This window comes from Balaenoptera borealis (genome assembly GCF_965194805.1).
Source record: "Balaenoptera borealis genome assembly, chromosome: 14".
Classification (NCBI taxonomy): Eukaryota; Metazoa; Chordata; class Mammalia; order Artiodactyla; family Balaenopteridae; genus Balaenoptera; species Balaenoptera borealis.
Genome location: NC_138875.1, coordinates 42,076,963 through 42,095,028, shown reverse-complemented (window position 1 = coordinate 42,095,028; position 18,066 = coordinate 42,076,963). Strand labels below are relative to the sequence as shown.

Sequence of the window (18,066 nt, the reverse complement as noted above, 5' to 3'; positions counted from 1 at the left end):
ATTATAGGTTGTAGAGTTTATAGACTGTCTTTTCTAGTCTCCCTTGTAAGTATGGGGACAATGTGACACAGTTCTAACCACTGAGATGCAGGTGGTTGTCCACTGGCACTGGCTCTGCTCCCATTCCTTTCCTCCTGTTTGGATCAACAGCAGAATGAATAGAGCTGCAGCAGCCATCATGCCACCATGAGAGAAAGACTTTAAGAATCTGAGAGATATTACAGCCAACATGTTTGAGCAACTAAACTCATAATAGTGATTGCCTGCTTCTAGAATCGTTGGTATCTGAATTTTTGAACTCTATATAGGTATATAGATTGATATGCCCTCTGTCCTTCGTCCTATTAAATAGCATGGTATAACTTCATCATCAGAAGTACTGATTCACTTATTCATTCATTATTCATTACATTATAGCATATGACTGAATTCAGCATACAATATGACAAGGTAAAAATAAATTTTTAATGATGAGAAGTATAGGGCAAAGAGAATATAATGGTAGAAAAGTGAAATAAAACCAAAGAACACAAAAATATATCTAAAAGTTTTATATATTTTTTTAGAGATTAGACAAAAATTTGGCTCAGACTTTCCAGCATCCAGTGCAAAGGGGTTTACATGATGAATTATACAATTTACAGTGTCCATGACAGGAAAACAAATCAGTTGCTTAGCAGAAGGCTGACTGCTGCTGACTAGGAAATGGTAGAGACATTTCCCCCATGGACAGTCACAAAGTGGTCATTGTGTCCTGTAAAGAACAAAACCTTCAACTGTTTTCATACAGTTACATGTTTTATAGGTTTTTTTTTTCTTGGACTGTCTCTTAATATACGCTGATGTTATTTGCCAAATTGCACTTTAATGAAAACAACTTTAAAAGTCACCAGTATGATGCAGTATCAATTCATGATTATCTGAAAGGCTGGTTTATTCCGGAGTATAACCAGGAGTATTTAGAAAAATAGAATGTGAGAATGTGCTTCAGAAAGTACCTTCTTCAGTAGTTTCTCTCAACCAAAGTTTTGGTAGCTATTAAGAGACGCTGAGTCACAAAATATTTTTAATAAATGTAATTATGAGGGCTTTCCTGGATTCTCTGAAAAGATAGATATGATAACATGTTCCTTTCACTCTGTGAGGTTATAAATGAAGGCAAGAGACGTGTAGATCCCTCTAAGCTACTTTATCCTTGAGAAAATACTTGTTGACGTCGTGTTTGGGACTCTTGCTCGTGGAAGGTGGAGAGTGACCTGGTCACTGGTGGAGAGTGGCCGGCCCACTCTCTTCCAGGGCAGAGCAAATTCCCACAATGGCCAGTCAGAGCCTGATGCTCAGAATGAGGATGTGAACATCATCAAGGCTAGTTTATCCTAATTTGGAACTTTAAAGAATGATGACACTTTAATAAAAACATTAAGTTTTAAATGGGCCATTTACTCTTGGTCCTCTTGTGTTCATGCTTCATTAATCTAGGTATCTTTCTCCTTCAAGAAAAATGAAATCCTGATGAAATTGTGTCATGCGCATCACTTGGAAATCTGTCTCCAATATCACCTTTAGTCTCTTCCCACCAATACCCTTCCTTTTCTTCAGTTGCCCTATCTCCATATCCACCCAACCCCCCATCTCTGCTTTTTATTGTATTATCATAAATGGAAAAACATCCTGAATAATTCTGTACCACCAATACTACTAATAATAGCTAAATTACTGGGGATTTATTAAGTATCAAATCTTTCCTAAGCACTTTTACATACATTATGTCATTTAACCTAAGTAACAGTGCTATAAAGAAGATAACTATCTTTATCCCAATTTTTCTGATATAGAAGATTTTTGGAAGTCACACTAAATAGTAGAACCAAAATTCAAACCCAAGCTATCTGATCCAGCACTGTCACTCTTGACCACTCTGCTTCTAGAAGTCCAGCTGACAGTCAAAGTATAGAACAAAAGTTCTTTGTCACCGTTACCAAGGAATCAGCAGGGAATGCTTCCTCTTAGTATATCAGCAGCCCCTGGTCTCCTTCCCTTTTCTCCCCCCACTTCCCCTCCCAAAACAGTTACAGCATGTTTCAAATGTCCAATTGAACCTTTCTGTACAATCATACAGCAGCTAGAACTTGTGCAATTTGTTTTTCTAATGCTTTAAAATTATAGCAGCTTCTGGAAAGCCACTGATATAAAGTACAGGCGATTATACACTTAGGTCAAGAGATGAATCTGAATGGGAACATGGTATTGATATTAAAATTGAAGGACACATGAGAAACACAATTTGGTTAGAAGTCTCCACCTCAGCCTAGAATTTGTGTGTTTCCACTCCGAGTGTAATTCATGATCCTTTGGAGGCATCAGGAGCTTACACTAGTAAAACCAGCAGAGGACTGATGGTCAGGAGGTAAGGATTCCAGTCTGGATCTCCCCAGCTCTCTGTGTGACTTTAAGCCAGGCTTTGTTTCCTCATCTCCCTCAGAAATACTCATAACTCTTCTGGGACTTCCTATTGTATTAGTGTTATGAAGACATGATTAAATAAGCTATTTTTTCCTTTGAAAATTTACAACTATGCTATAAGTAAATGATAACAAAAACATTTTACTCTCCTCTGCCTTTCATTTGCACACCCATTATCCAGGTTATAACTTTCTGCTCTTTTTTTTTTTTTTTTTGCTATCGCTTTATTCATTGGGTTATAATCTATGTAAATTATTCAACTATGCAAATGCAGGCACAAAACGCTTAATGATTAAGACTGTAGTCAGACAGTACAGAGCAGTTTGAGTACCTCAGTTTCAGTTCAGATTTTTTTAATTAATCTAAAATTCATTCATTGTTCTCTGTCCAATCAGGTAAGAATTCTGAACCATTTCTGACTGTGAGTTTCAACAGTTTTTAAAAAGCATCTGAGAAGCCCTGGAACAAAATAAGATAATACTTTGTTTTTATTAGTTTTAAATAGCCACGTGGAAGGTTTTTTTTCCCGTTCCTGTTAAAAATCCTCTCCCTCAGAGTTGAAAGAAACATGAAAATTTTCAGCCAAAAGGTTAAATCCTTTGACTAGAGGGCCTTTCAGGAAAAGTGCCCGAAGATCACAAAGAATAAAAATGCCTTCTCAACGATTTAATTTAATTTAATTCAACAAGCATTTACTGAGCAACTCCTAGGTGTCAGTTATTGTAGGAGCCCCTCTGGGGAACGCAAAGATGAATGAGACATGGCACCTGCCTTCTATTAGCGCACAGGCCAGTGGAAGAAAAAGACGCATGCAGATGTTACTGTCAAACAGAGCCAACTGGGTAACTGGTCAGTGGAAGCAAGGAGTGATGTGAGGGAGGAAAAAGATAGATTAATTCTGACTAGGGCGTTTTAGCAGACTTTCCTGATGAGGGGGGATCATTTAAGCTGTTTCTCGAAAAATGATAAAGGAACAGAAGGCTATTCTAGGCTGAGACAACTAAATAAGCAAAGAAAAAAAAGGTGCTGGTGCTTGGGGTCCTCTGAGGAACCGTCAAAAGACAAGTTGACTGGATTGTAGAGCATGGGAAGATGCTGGAAAGCTCAGTTCAGGCGGCTTTATGGAGGGTTTGAATGCCAGGTTGCAACTATGGAATTTGGAATCCACCATATGCGATAGGAAACAATTGAAGGTTTTTATTTTTTAGCAATTAACACCTTGAAGCCTTGGGAATTCCCTGGAGGTCCAGTGGTTAGGACTCAGCGGCAGGGGCCTGGGTTCGAACCCTGGTCAGGGAAACAAGATCCCACAAGCCGCGAGACACAGCAAGAAAAAAAAAAAAAGATAAAATTTTTTAAAAAAAGGAAGCCTTTGTTTTTATGCCCCTCTCCCTAGTCCATGTTACTGCCCCTTCCCTAATGTCATAGAACCTTATGCATACCAACAAAAAGAGTGTGTAGCATAGTGAGTTAGAATTGCCTACTCACTTATCTATTGCCCTGCTAGGCTGTAAGCCCTCTGAGAGTCGGATCTGTCTGTTTCTGTATTGTTAGCATCTCACTAGTACGATAGGAGGCAAATGATTATCACTTTATATGCATTCATGGAATGAACACATTTTACAAATTAGAAACCATGTAGTCAGGGTCGTGTTTTAGGTAGACGGCTTTGGTGACCAGGCATCGGAGGGATTGGAAGACGGAGACATGGAGAGTAACTGGACAGGGGAGAGGGTTTGTAGCTCTCCTGGGAGGACAAGGGAAGGGACTGAAGCAGGGTATCGAGGATTCGATTTGGACAAGATTTGGTGACCTCTTGAGTTTAAGACTAAAGGAGAAGGTGTAGAGGGAATGAAGATGTTTCTTTGAATTTTCTAGCTTGTGTAGCAAGGAACTGACTATACCATTAGCTGGATAGGGAAGACAATGGAAGGAGCAGGTTTCAGGGTCACACATGGAGAGGGAGATGATGACTTCCTTTTGGATATGGGGAATCTGAGGGTTATCGCAGCAACAGCTACTACAGTATTGTCTCTGTCACTTACAGAAAGTGAAATCAAAGATAAACAACAGAATTTAAACTAAGTATTTTATGCATGTATAAACTCATTTAATCCTGAAATAATTCAATAAATTGAGTATTAGTATTACCCACCTTTTACAGGTGAGGAAATGGAGGCCAGCAGAGGTTATATTATTTGCCCAAGTTCATGCACTGGCTAAGTGTTAGAGCCAAGATTAAAATCCACACAGACTAACCCAAGGGGTTGAGCTCTTTACCACTCTATAATACCATAATGCAGGAAGGAAGGTCACTTTTGTTGGTGAAATAATGTAGAAGATTTGGGGAGATGAGCAAAATGATAGGTTTTTGTTCTCTGCAAATCTGGCTTTTGATAATAGACTCACAGTCTCATCGAGCTAAATGCACACAGTGGGAGATGATAATTCCTGCCAAGTGTAATGGTCCCCATATCTGCTGTCTTCCACACTGATTAAGTATCAGCAATTAACCTCTGCTAAGTCTAGTTAGTAGCTCTCACTTGAATGTGTGTAACTGGGACGAGAGGGCAACCATCCACCAATAAGCACGGTTAAAACAACCTTTTAGTACACCTCTCTGCAGGAAGATCTTCAAAGACTTGAGTTTATGTGTTGTAATTTAGTGACTCATTTACGGCATATATTTTCTGAAAATTCATCCTTTTCTCAAGAGAGAGGAAAAAAAACAGAAAGTGAGAGAGAAAGAGAAATCTGAAAATGTATCTGGTTAAAGCCTAAACCATACAAGAAACAAAATATCTGTTCCATATGTAAATATCTGACTCTGTTCTGGACATGATATTAAAAGATCTTGGTTGAGGCACTTTACGGTAACAGATGAAAATCTGTTGACGGTTCTAAAAAAAAAGCCAACACTTTAGCTTTTCTGTGTTTCTTAAATTTGATGAGACATTTTTGTTTGGATTCTGCAGGAACAATTTAAATGACTTTGAGAAATGAATGAATTTTAAAAAGAATAAAGATTTGCTTGGTTATCAGTCTTCTAAAAACTTAACCATTTGAAACTCAGTTTCCTTAGCTCAGAGTGGGAACAGAAAGGACTTCAAAAACATACCCTCCATTGGAGAATTAATTAAATAGTGCTTGAAAAAAATATTTTTATTCTGGAGAAAGTCTTCAAATAAAAGGTATTGTTGTGTTACAACAATTTATGCCCTTGGTAAAGAAGCAAACTAAGTGGAGGATACATTCGTTCACTGCTTTTCTTGTCATTATAGCCAAGACAATAAGATCTGTTAAATATATTCAAAGAGAAGAGCTGGGGAAAAATATATATTATCCCTCTAAAGGTATTTGAATATTAGAAGAGGGTCAAGAAAGGGTTAATTCATTTCCTTCCTCCCACCTCCCTTCCATCCCTTGCCTTTGTGAATATTGAGTGCCTCTTAGGTTGAGATATTGGTGTTGGCATTGGGGATACAATGATCAAATCAGCCATGTCGAAACTCCCTTTTCTCCTTCCCCCCAAGCCTACCAAAATTTGCATTCTTGCTGTCACGTTTGAGGAAGTGGAATTTCAGCTTTGTCCAATGAGAGGTGCTTTGACCAAGGTTTTCCTTAATACCCTTCAGATTTTAACCTTTATAAGCAACAAATGTTTCATGTTAGGCATTATGCAAAAAGCTGGCCTTTATTGTCATCTAAAGGATCCAATAGGCGAAGACTCTCCTAAGACATATTTCAGTAATTAACAATCCATAATTAAAATGGAAAGTGAAAATAATGGCAATTGACTCTCCTGTCAACTGCGGCAAAATAATTTGTATGGTTGTATATGTCAGCGTTTACATAATTGGCTTTTCCATTTTATTCCTATATCCTTTTATTCCAAAACTTATTTCATCACTTTCCTCTTGGCTACAAGCAAACAAGGACTAAGGATTAAATATTACTGGTTACCAAATCAATCACCAAAAGAACTGCCAGCTTTGGAATTAATTGCTTACCCAATCCCTTTCTGTTTTCCCCATATCACCTACCCTGATTCCCTTTCTCAGTTACTGAGGACAGTGTGGTATTCTAAAAAGATTACTCAAAGACTTGTCACTGGTTTTGACCCATGTCCAACCATTAACTAGCAGTTGATATTTGTCATATCCCTTGGTTCTTAGTTTCTTCATGTTGTAAATGAAGAGGTTGCATTAGGTAACTGAATTTGCTTCTAGCTTTAAATTACCCATTCTTTGTTTCTCTGGAGTCAGGCAAAACTAACCCCACTGAACCCCATTCCTCATATTTTTTCAGTTAAGTGGCTGGTCTGACCTCTGATTTGAGCAACTCTAAATCCTAAGCCTATCAAACGCTACACTCCTCTTTAAAACAAGTATTTGGTCATGCCTGATACTCTTCTGAAATAAAATTCATAGATAATACAACCTTATTTACACAGAACTAAAACAAAATATCAATATATTCTCTAAGTTAAATAAATGAGAAATTAAAGGAAAATAATTTAGAATAAAATGATATGCATTTCAACATTGTAAGTGCTCAGACCTCACTACATAAAAAACAATGAAATATTAAGATGCTTCCACCTGGTCAAAGACTCACTGTAGATGTGACAACAAGTACAATTGTGATTCACCTGTTTTGATACAGACAGATTGTATTGATGACTCAAGTAGTGATAGTAGCATTGCTGTTGGTGATGTGATATTTCAGAACGGTAAACAAGATTTGGTCAGTTTCCAAAAAAAGTATGGCCTTCTCTAATTTCTATGGTAACTATATAAAAGCTACTTTATCTGTGCGTGTGTGTGTGTGTTAGGTTATAGGCTCAGAAAATAGTAAACAGGGTTTCACTTATGTGACTTTCCCAAGGGACACTTAAAGGTCTCGCAAGATTCGGAGCAACTCTTCTTGCGAAGAAGTGAGTCAAGTGTATCGCAGGACATCAAGCGTCCTTGACCTTTGCTTACCACACAGTTAAGAGGAGCACCCCCTGCTCTGAGGACCACTGGAGGAGTGAAGAGACTCGCTACTTTTCTTCAGATTAGCATGAAGTTTTTATTTGGTTTGAAGAACTTTTCATGAGCTGCATGTTTATTTTTGTTGTGTTTTGGCATTTGAGCCATCTAAGCAGACAGGAATCTGATTAGTCTTTTGAGCTCTTGTGTCCTCCATGTCTAACATGTTAGAAGATCAAAAATATTTGATGATTAAAAGAAAAGAAAAAAGGGAAGGAATGTATCTTCCAGCCTTTACATAGGTTGCCTTTGAAGACCAAGGTAAACAACAAAAAGTTTTTGAACTACAACTGAATGGACTAAAATACTATCATTTATAATCAAAAGAGAATAGGGAAAGGAAAATGTATAGTAATATAGGATTGAGAAAGGCATACTGAGAATGGTTGGGCCAAGATAGACGTTTTGTGGGAAAGGAAAAAAATTTTTTTCTTAATGGAACAATAAAGTAGAAGTTTCTGCAGATGTATGCCTTCAGCATTAACAATAAGTACTAACATTTACGTAGTGTTTACTGTGTGCCAGATACTGTTTTAAGTGCTTTACACATGATAAATCATTTCATCTTCACAGCGATACCCATTTCACAGGTGAGAAAACTGAGGTACAAGGATGTTTAGTACATAGGTCATACAACTAGAGGGATGGAGTTGGGGTTTGAACACAGCTAGTTTGATACCCTACCTGTGTCTTAAACTACTGTTTTATATTGTTGGGGCCTATGTGCTGGTCGCTCAAAATAATACTTTAAAATAATATTTTTGCTGAGTAAATTAGTTTTACTATCATAAAGCCATGAAAGGTTTAAAATAATGTGACTGAGAGAATGAAAGGTCAGGACAATTCTCAGTTGTGAGAAAATCTCCCACGCACATGGGCAGAGGATATCAAGCATCCTTGACTCCTGCCCACTAAATACCAGAATTCTGTATTTTAATTACACAAATAGCACATGAAGGCGTTCTCATGATAAAACTTTAAAATTCAGAAGTTTATAGAGTGAAATCATCTTCCTTCACTCTTCTAACAATTCTTCTATTTTTCATAAAAATAACAGTTTGGGATATTTCTTTCGCTTCTAAGAATTTATAAATACACACACATACACACATAGTTTTCTAACATAAAAAGGCTGTGAAACACATACATTTTAAAAATTTCTTTGTTTCATTTATTCTTGTCATTTTTTTTCATACCCAAATATATGGATCTCTCTAACTTCAATCTGTATGACAGACTCTAGGTCCATACACCTCACTACAAATAACTCAATTTCATTTCTTTTTATGGCTGAGTAATATTCCATTGTATATATGTGCCACATCTTCTTTATCCATTCATCTGTTGATGGACACTTAGGTTGGGACCTAGAGACTGTCATACAGAGTGAGGTAAGTCAGAAAGAGAAAAATAAATACCGTATGCTAACACTTATATATGGAATCTAAAAAAAAAAAAAAAAAAGTTCTGAAGAACCTAGGGGCAGGACAGGAATAAAGATGCAGATGTAGAGAATGGACTTGAAGACACAGGGAGTGGGAAGGGTAAGCTGGGGCGAAGTGAGAGGGTGGCATGGACTTATATATACTACCAAATGTAAAATAGATAGCTAATGGGAAGCAGCCGCATAGCACAGGGAGATCAGCTCGGTGCTTTGTGACCACCTAGAGGGGTGGGATAGGGAGGGTGGGAGGGAGACGCAAGAGGGAGGTGATATGGGATGTATGTATATGTATAGCTGATTCACTTTGTTATAAAGCAGAAACTAACACACCATTGTAAAGCAATTATGCTCTAATAAGGATGTTAAATAAAATAAAATAAAATGGTTTCCCCAAGTAAACATACATTAAGAGATGAGTGTGCCATGTTCTTGCTTCTAGGCCATCAGTGCACATAATTGATTTTTAAAAACGTTTTACCAATCTTATCTGTAAAAAGTGGTAACTCGTTTTAAATTGCATTCACTACTAGTGATATTAACATCTTTTCATTTCTTTTTGGCTGTTTGTATTTCCTTTTTACAGGTATTCCTCTTATTCTATTGAATTATTTTTCTCTCAGTGTAGTGTTTATTTCTTTTCTTTAGTGTCTCTCATGGTAGAGAAATTTAAATTATAAATGAGCAAATTTTTTGATGTCTTTAAGGAAGGTCCTCCCTACCTAAGACTGTAATCATACAATTATGTATTATTTTATGATGCTTATGTAGATTTAAGTTTAGGTCTTTAGACTATATGGATTCATTTATGTGTGAGGTAAATATTGTCTAAATAATACTAGTAAACATGTATAGGATATTTACCACACATCAGGCATTGGGCTAAGTATTTTAAATGAATTACCAAATTTAATCCTGCCAACATTTATGCAAGATACTGCTATTTTCTTATCAACAGCATATGAGGAAATTGAAACACAGCTTATTAATTTGCTGTTTAGGGTCATGAAAGTCAGTGAGGATCAAATTTGAACTCAAGCAGGCTGACTGCATAGAGATTCAAGTAGTCAGAATTCACTCCACAGTGGATATTTAGGGATTCTACAAGTTGCTCTTAATTCTCACAGCATTTTGTTAGGATGAAGGATTATCCTAATAACTTCCGATGATTGCATGATCTTTGTTCTAATTCCACATCAATTTAGAGAGATGGAACTTGGGACCCAGCATATATGGGTAAATAGTTGTTCCACTATTTACAACAACATATATGTAAAATAGTTGTTCCCAAACTTGAGCAAGCATCACAGTCCCTTGGACAGTGTATTAAAACATACACTGGGGAGCCCCACCCCAGAGTGTCTGATTCAGTAGGTCTGGTGAGGGGCTTGAGAATTTGCATATCTAACAAGTTGCCAGGAGATGTTGAGGCTGCTGACACATGATAAACCATTATGTTGTAGTGTCTTAATGAATATGAGTTGTCCCAACACAGAGCTAAGAACAGTCCATCCTTTAACTGATCTGAAATGCTACTGCTTTCTAGAAACTAAATTTCTACATGTATGTGGATTTCTTTTTCAACTCTCTTCCATTCCATGAATGTATCTGTCTATTTTTAACCAGGACTACACTACCTTAATCACTGTATCTTTACAGTACATCACTACTGATATCTGATGGTGTAATTCCTCTCTGTAAATAGGAAGTGCTTTTTCAAAACAATTGAGGTTATTCTAGGCTATTTTATCCTTCAGATAATCTAGAAAATTATCTTAAATTCCATGATGGGTTTTTAATTCATAATGTATCAAATTCACAAATAAAGGTGGATGTACTGATATCTTACCAGTATGATAACTAGAAAAATTGTATGTCCATCTCCATATACTATTCTGGTCTTCTTTTATTTCTGTCAAAAGACTTTGAGGGTCTACTTCATAGAAGTCCTTAACGTTTCATGTTTGGTTTGTTTATAAGTATTTTATATATGCCTTGTACTACTGAAGGGATTAATTTACTTTTCATCCTGACTGGTTATTTCTGGTGTAAAGCTATTGATTTTTTAAATACTCATCTTACTTTCTTATTAGTTCTAATTGTTTTATGGTAGATTATCTTGGATTTTTTGTCAACCATATTATCTGCAAAGAAGCATATTTTAAAATATTTCCTATGCTTTTCTAATTGTCTTGGACAGAATTTCCACTTTAATGTTGAATAGTAGTGATAGTAATGGGCATCTTTTACATTTTCTTGATTGCCTTGGAATGTTTCTAATGGTTCGTTAAGTAAATATGTTACCAAACCAAACTTGGATCCACTCACCTGTGTCCAGTAAAGCCAAATCTACTGAAACCGGGTTGTGGTGAAGAAAAGTGCAGCAGTATTTATTGAAGGTGCCAAACAAGGAGTCTGGGTAGCTAATGCTCAAAAGAACCAAACTCCCTGATGGCTTTCAGGGAAAGGTTTTTAGAGACAGAGTGAGGGAGCTAGTTGTGGAGTACGTGATCAGCTCATGGACATTCTTCTAATTGGTTGGTGGTGAGGTAATTGAGAGTCAACATCATGAACCTTCTGATTCCAACCAGTCTGGGGTCTACATGCTTGTGGTCAGCATACAGTTAACTTCCTCCACCTGGTGGGAATTTTAGTATCTATAAAACAGCTCAAAGGAATATTATCTATAGCCCTTGAGGAGGAACTAAAGGTCCCAGACTTTGTTTAATGGCTAAACTATTATTATTTTGTCTTCTTCAACTGTTTTCCTTTGTTTCTGCATTTTGTCACTTCTCTGATTAAATTTACTCTTTGGAACTTGGGGAAGGCCCAGAGGCTAAAGTTTTTCTACAAACAAGAGGCAGGTGGAGGAAATGGGGGGGTTGGTCAGGGGAAGGCCCTGTAGGGTCCTGCTCAGTTACAGTTCTCCCCTTTTCTTTGTTACTCCTCAATCCTGAGGGGAACAGATGAGGAACAAGAAAGAGAATAAAATTTTGGATAGAGAGGTAAATCATAAACTCTGCAGAGGAACTCAATCTTGGGGGACTCAGTTTCAAATACAATGTTTACTATTGATTTCTCATAGATAGACCTTTTCACAGGAAATTTCTTCTATTCACAGGTTACAGAGAGTTTATATCAAGAATTGGTGTAATTTTCTTATTAACTACTTTCTCAATAGCTGAAAAATTATTACCATTATTACCACAGAGAGGTTTCCTTTTAATTTATTAATGCTACTCCAATCTACTAATGTATACACTGTTGTTAACTGTACTATTTTGGTATTTCTGGCAAAAGCTTGCTTCACCAGTATGTTTGCTCTCCTAATACATAATTGACCTTCATGCACTTTATATTTAAGATTCTTATAGTTATGTGCATAATTTATATTATGTGGTTATTTTCCTCACTGTTCTTCATCTGTGCTTGAAACAACTGTCATGCTAGACTATCTTTTTCAGTGACTTGAAACAATTTATTTCATTTGGGAGTATTTGTTCCTATAAGAAAAATGTTCCTATTATTTCACATAGGGAGTTATTTCATTTGGGAGTATTTGTCCCTATATGAACCTCACGTTGAAAACGATCTGTATTTATAAATTTCTCGGTATAGTTTTTTGTCTGGTTTTCAACTTCATCACTGAAGTTTTCCCCTTGGATACTTCTTTAATCATATTCCATAAGTTTGAATATATTCTGTTCCCATGATGGTTAATCTCAACAGCAAAAATGTTTACATTTTTTTAAACTGAGAACCTTTGGGCACCAGACACTTAAAATAGAGCCTAAAACAAAGGGATCCAGGCTCCCACTCTGCTGGAGCTCACATTCTAGAAGAGAAGGTGAGGCTGAAGAAGTAATCACATACACAACTGCGTAATATCAGTTGATGATTAGTGCCATAAGGGAAATGCAACAGGGAAATGTGATGGGGGCAAGTAATGGCAGTGGCTGCTTTAGATCAATGCTCTGAGGAAGGGCTAGTGAAGCTATGAACTGAATGAGGAACGGGAGTCCTTCATACAAGAATCTAAGAGAAATGGGATATACATAGAAGGAACAACATGGTGGTGACATAATTAAGAAAAAGAGAGAGGATGACAGGAATAGGTCTATTAGTTGTATTATTAAAGTCCACTCTATCCTTAATTAATAATAATTTATGTGAAAATCAGAACACATGTGAGGGGTAGAGGGAATGCTATTAATAATTACTTAGGAAGAAGAGTCATAAACTGGGACCATCAGACAAACCAGAATATATGGACACCCTCTTAATTATTTTTCCATCTACTTGACCTGTCAGTTGTTGAAAGAAGAGTATTTGTATTAAGATCAACCATCCCATTTATGGTTCCCCCATTTCTCCTTGCTTTTCAATGAAACAAAATTAGATGGAAAGAGCATCTGTTTACTCTAATTCTCTTTCCCTTTAATTTTATCTGATTTTATATTTAGATCACCAAAACTGTTTTCCTTTTGTTAGCACTCACTTGGTTAACCTTTGACTAGCCTTTGTTTTCAACTATTTGCTATTTTGCTGAGTATAGCTCTTGTAGACAACTTAGAGGTACTTACCCAGACTGAGAAGTGCAGATAACTTGTTTTGTTTTTTGCACTTATCATGATGGTTAATAATTTGGATCCATTCCTTGCAATTATTTTTCATATTTATCATACTTTCTTGTTGCTTCTTTTTGCCTCTCTCCTACTTTAGAAAAATTCAACAATTTATCTTTATTCTTATTTTTCCCTTTAATGATTCTGGAGTTATGTATCTATTTATAATCTTTTAATAATTACTCAAAATTTTACAACACACATTTAAAAAATTCTGATCTTTCATCAAAGTCTAGAATTAATCTACCTTCCACTCTCCCTCTACATAAAACACTTTAGCACAATTTTTCTTCATTTTCCAATGCCACCCCCTTTACTGGATCTCAACTATGTACTGAAGTCATCTGGAACTATAGTTCCAGGTTATCGTTGATTTTACTGCAGGCCTTTCCTCTGTGTGTTGTATTATTGCCATTCTTTCTTATTTTAACACATTAATCACATTTGAAATGCCTAAAATTTCGGAATTTAAATGCACTGAGGTAAATTTCTGAGAATTATAACTTGCTTTGTAAGGGGTATGATATTGTATATGTACTTCTTAGGTTTTTTTCACATGATGTCTTACATTTTCAATAAGCGTTGCGTTCCAATATGTCAATATAATAAAGTTTTCATAGAGTTCTCCTTTTTCTTAAAAATGATTTTGAGTGGTTTTATGTGATATTCATAAATACTGTCTTCTCTTGTGATATGATATTCAGATTTTTATTTTCAGCATTACAAATTTTCTCTCTGTAGATTGTCATGTTAGCAAGAAAGAGCAAGTTAATTAGTAGAAAATTACAAATAGGCACTATTACTTTAAGAATACGTCAGATATTCATATTTTTAGTTGAGTCATATTAGTATGATGTATGAATTTCTCTAAGCCTCTTACCTGAAGGAGTTTAAAAACCAGCATTGCAAAAATTTAAAAGGACATTGTTTTGCCCTAATAGTTGTATGGATTTAGGCAGGTGTAGTTGGTGATTAGCAAGTTGTTCTGATAGTTCATAGAACAGAGTTTAACTTCAAGGGAGCAAAGGAGAGAATATCTTTCTTTTATTGTCCCTGCATTTTTCTCATTTACTCATGTCCTATTATAAAAGCAGCTGGCTGACTTACATTGTCTCTGTAACTGAAATGCAACAAAGGCACCTATATCCTCTTTCTTTTTTCCCCTACCGTAGCATTTTACAAACAAAGAGAACATTTTAGCTCAGATATATTTGAACGCTTTTATACAAGCATTAGAAATATTGTTATAACACAGAGAAGAGGATAAATTGTCTTATGGGTTTTTAATTTATTTAGTTCAGTAAATGGGTAGTACATATTTCTCATATGCAATTGAAAAAGAACCCCAAATTTGGTAATAGATATGCTTTATTATACAATAGGAACTTATATAGGAAACTGTTTTCTAACTATAAGCTGTATGTATAAGAATACATACAGAGGATATGCTTATAGTAAAGACTTGGATTTGAGAGAAATTTGTTGATTTTCATGAAGCAAAAGTAAGTTTGAAGAAGATATGTACCTAAAACTCATTATTACATGGGAATATTTTTATTTGGTAATATTTATAACCACAATAAAATTATCTCTGGATCAGTAATGGGAACTATTTGACCAGTGTCCTTGCCTTTGACCATGGCGGACAGCACTCGCACCGTCTCATGACCCTGTTGTGCCAAAGGATGCAACTCCAGAATCATTCTCAACACATGCTGTAACCGCTTTCAACTGAACAGCTGTTATAGAGGGCGAAGGGCTTTTTGCTATGAATTTATGTTGATTAGTCAATGTATAGCACCAGGAAAAGAGAATTTGGTAGGGCTAAGACTGAATGATGAAGGTACTTAATACCTGAGATTGATTGAGGTTAGGACCAGAGGGGAAAAAAAAAATGACTCACAGCATTAATACCTGGAAAGAATATTCTATCACTGCAAGCTCTTTTCTTGGGATTTTGTGATATAGAATTACGGGAAAGAGATGAGATAGATAGGACTTACGATGCAGAAGATGAGCAACTTGCATTAAAAACATCCAGTTTTTACTTAAGAATGAGAAGCAAGAACACAAGTGGAAAGAAAGAAGTGAATGAAAGAGAAGAGCTATGGGTTTGGTGTTTCAAGGAGAGTTTTGGCTGGGGTACAGAGAGAAAGGGTGTTTGGGAGATCTGGAGAAGTAACTGCCCTCCATGAGAATGGCAGCTATACTATATTACATGGGGTTTAAACCAATTAAAACATAATGTTATATGGCATTCTTTCCTTAAGACACTGAAAGGAATTATTCTCAGTTACCTCCTTGATTGCCAGACTTTACTTAGATAGAAATCTACAAGTTATCTGAACTGCACGAAACCTTAGTTATGTGTGGGTTACTATGGGATTGTTCCTGATCACAGTGTAGATTTTTAAATTTACTGATACATCCTAAAATATTCAAAAGTAAAAGTTTAGAAGTAGCTGCTTTGGTTGATTTAACTTAGAAAGTTAACAAGTTCATACTACTGAGATGTGGGTGGGAGTTTCACTGCAAGTGCTTTTTCTTCTACTCACACAGAGTTGATAAAAGAAACGTTTGTGCGTAGGAGTCATTGAAATGCACAAGTCTTAGAAATTCTTACCAAATAATATTATACCAAATGATAAATGTCCTTTTTTGTAAATTGGAAAGCAGATTTTTTTTCTTTTTTTTTTGGTTTTGTTTTGTTTTTGTTTTAGCATCTTTATTGGAGTATAATTGCTTTACAATGGTGTGTTAGTTTCTGCTTTATAACAAAGTGAATCAGCTATATATATATACATACATCCCCATATCTCCTCCCTCTTGCGTCTCCCTCCCACACTCCCTATCCCACCCCTCTAGGTGGTCACAAAGCACCGAGCTGATCTCCCTGTGCTATGTGGCTGCTTCCCACTAGCTATCTGTTTTACATTTGGTAGTGTATATATGTCCATGCCACTCTCTTACTTTGTCCCAGCTTACCCTTCCCACTCCCCATGTCCTCAAGTCAATTATCTATGTCTGCGTCTTTATTTCTGTCCTGCCCTTAGGTTCATCAGAACCATTTTTTTTTTTTTTTTTTAGAGTCCATATATATATGTTAGCATATGGTATTTGTTTTTCTCTTTCTGACTTACTTCATTCTGTATGACAGACTCTAGGTCCATCCACCTCACTACAAATAACTCAAATTTTGTTTCATTTTATGGCTGAGTAATATTCCATTGTATATATGTGCCACATCTTCTTTATCCATTCATCTGTTGATGGACACTTAGGTTGCTTCCATGTCCTGGCTAGTGTAAATAGAGCTGCAGTGAGCATTGTGGTACATGACTCTTTCTGAATTATGGTTTTCTCAGGGTATATGCCCAGTAGTGGGATTGCTGGGTCATATGGTAGTTCTATTTTTAGTTTGTTAAGGAACCTCCATACTGTTCTGCATAGTGGCTGTATCAATTTACATTCCCACCAACAGTGCAGGAGGGTTCCCTTTCTCCACACCCTCTCCAGCATTTATTGTTTGTAGATTGTTTGATAATGGCCATTCTGACTGGTGTGAGGTAATACCTTATTGTAGTTTTGATTTGCATTTCTCTAATGATTAGTGATGTTGAGCATCTTTTCATGTGTTTGTTGGCAGTCTGTATATCTTCTTTGGAGAAATGTCTATTTAGGTCTTCTGCCCATTTTTGGATTGGGTCGTTTGTGTTTTTGATATTGAGCTGCATGAACTGCTTGTAAATTTTGGAGATTAATCCTTTGTCAGTTGCTTCATTTGCAAATATTTTCTCCCATTCTGAGGGTTGTCTTTTCGTCTTGTTTATGGCTTCCTTTGCTGTGCAAAAGCTTGTAAGTTTCATTAGGTCCCATTTGTTTATTTTTGTTTTTATTTCCATTTCTCTAGGAGGTGGGTCAAAAAGGATTTTGCTGTGACTTATGTCATAGAGTGTTCGGCCTATGTTTTCCTCTAAGAGTTTTATAGTGTCTGGCCTTACATTTAGGTCTTGAATCCATTTTCAGTTTATTTTTGTGTATGGTGTTAGGGAGTGTTCTAATTTCATTTTTTTACATGTAGCTGTCCAATTTTCCCAGCACCACTTATTGAAGAGGCTGTCTTTTCTCCATTGTATATCCTTGCCTCCTTTGTCATAGATTAGTTGACCCTAGGTGCGTGGGTTTATCTCTGGGCTTTCTATCCTGTTCCATTGATCTATATTTCTGGGTTTTTTTTGCCAGTACCATACTGTCTTGATTACTGTAGCTTTGCAGTATAGTTTGAAATCTGGGAGCCTGATTCCTCCAGCTCCGTTTTTCCAAAAGCAGATTTTTAAAAGTGGTAAAGTTGTAGAGGTAAAAGCATCTAAATCCTATCTTACTCAGAGATAAATCAGGTATTGTTTTGGCATATTTCCTTCTGGACATTTTTTCAAAGCATTTTTACATATTTCTATGTCCTAAATATTTTCACCTATTATGTAACTATTTTTTCCATTCTATT

At 36.1% G+C, this 18,066-nt stretch overlaps 1 protein-coding gene and 1 long non-coding RNA gene across 3 annotated transcripts in view; one reads left to right on the top strand and one right to left on the bottom strand.

Annotated features, from left to right (window-relative positions):
• Window positions 1-18,066, top strand: part of DTNA (dystrobrevin alpha) — a 385,212-nt gene that overhangs the window by 33,726 nt on the left and 333,420 nt on the right. The window lies entirely within an intron of this gene.
• The window catches only part of LOC309610897, a 66,710-nt gene continuing 50,865 nt past the window's right edge, over window positions 2,222-18,066 (bottom strand). The window contains exon 2 of the long non-coding RNA XR_014234215.1: window positions 2,222-18,066. This exon is cut by the window's right edge and continues 14,220 nt beyond it. This is a non-coding gene — a long non-coding RNA (uncharacterized lncRNA).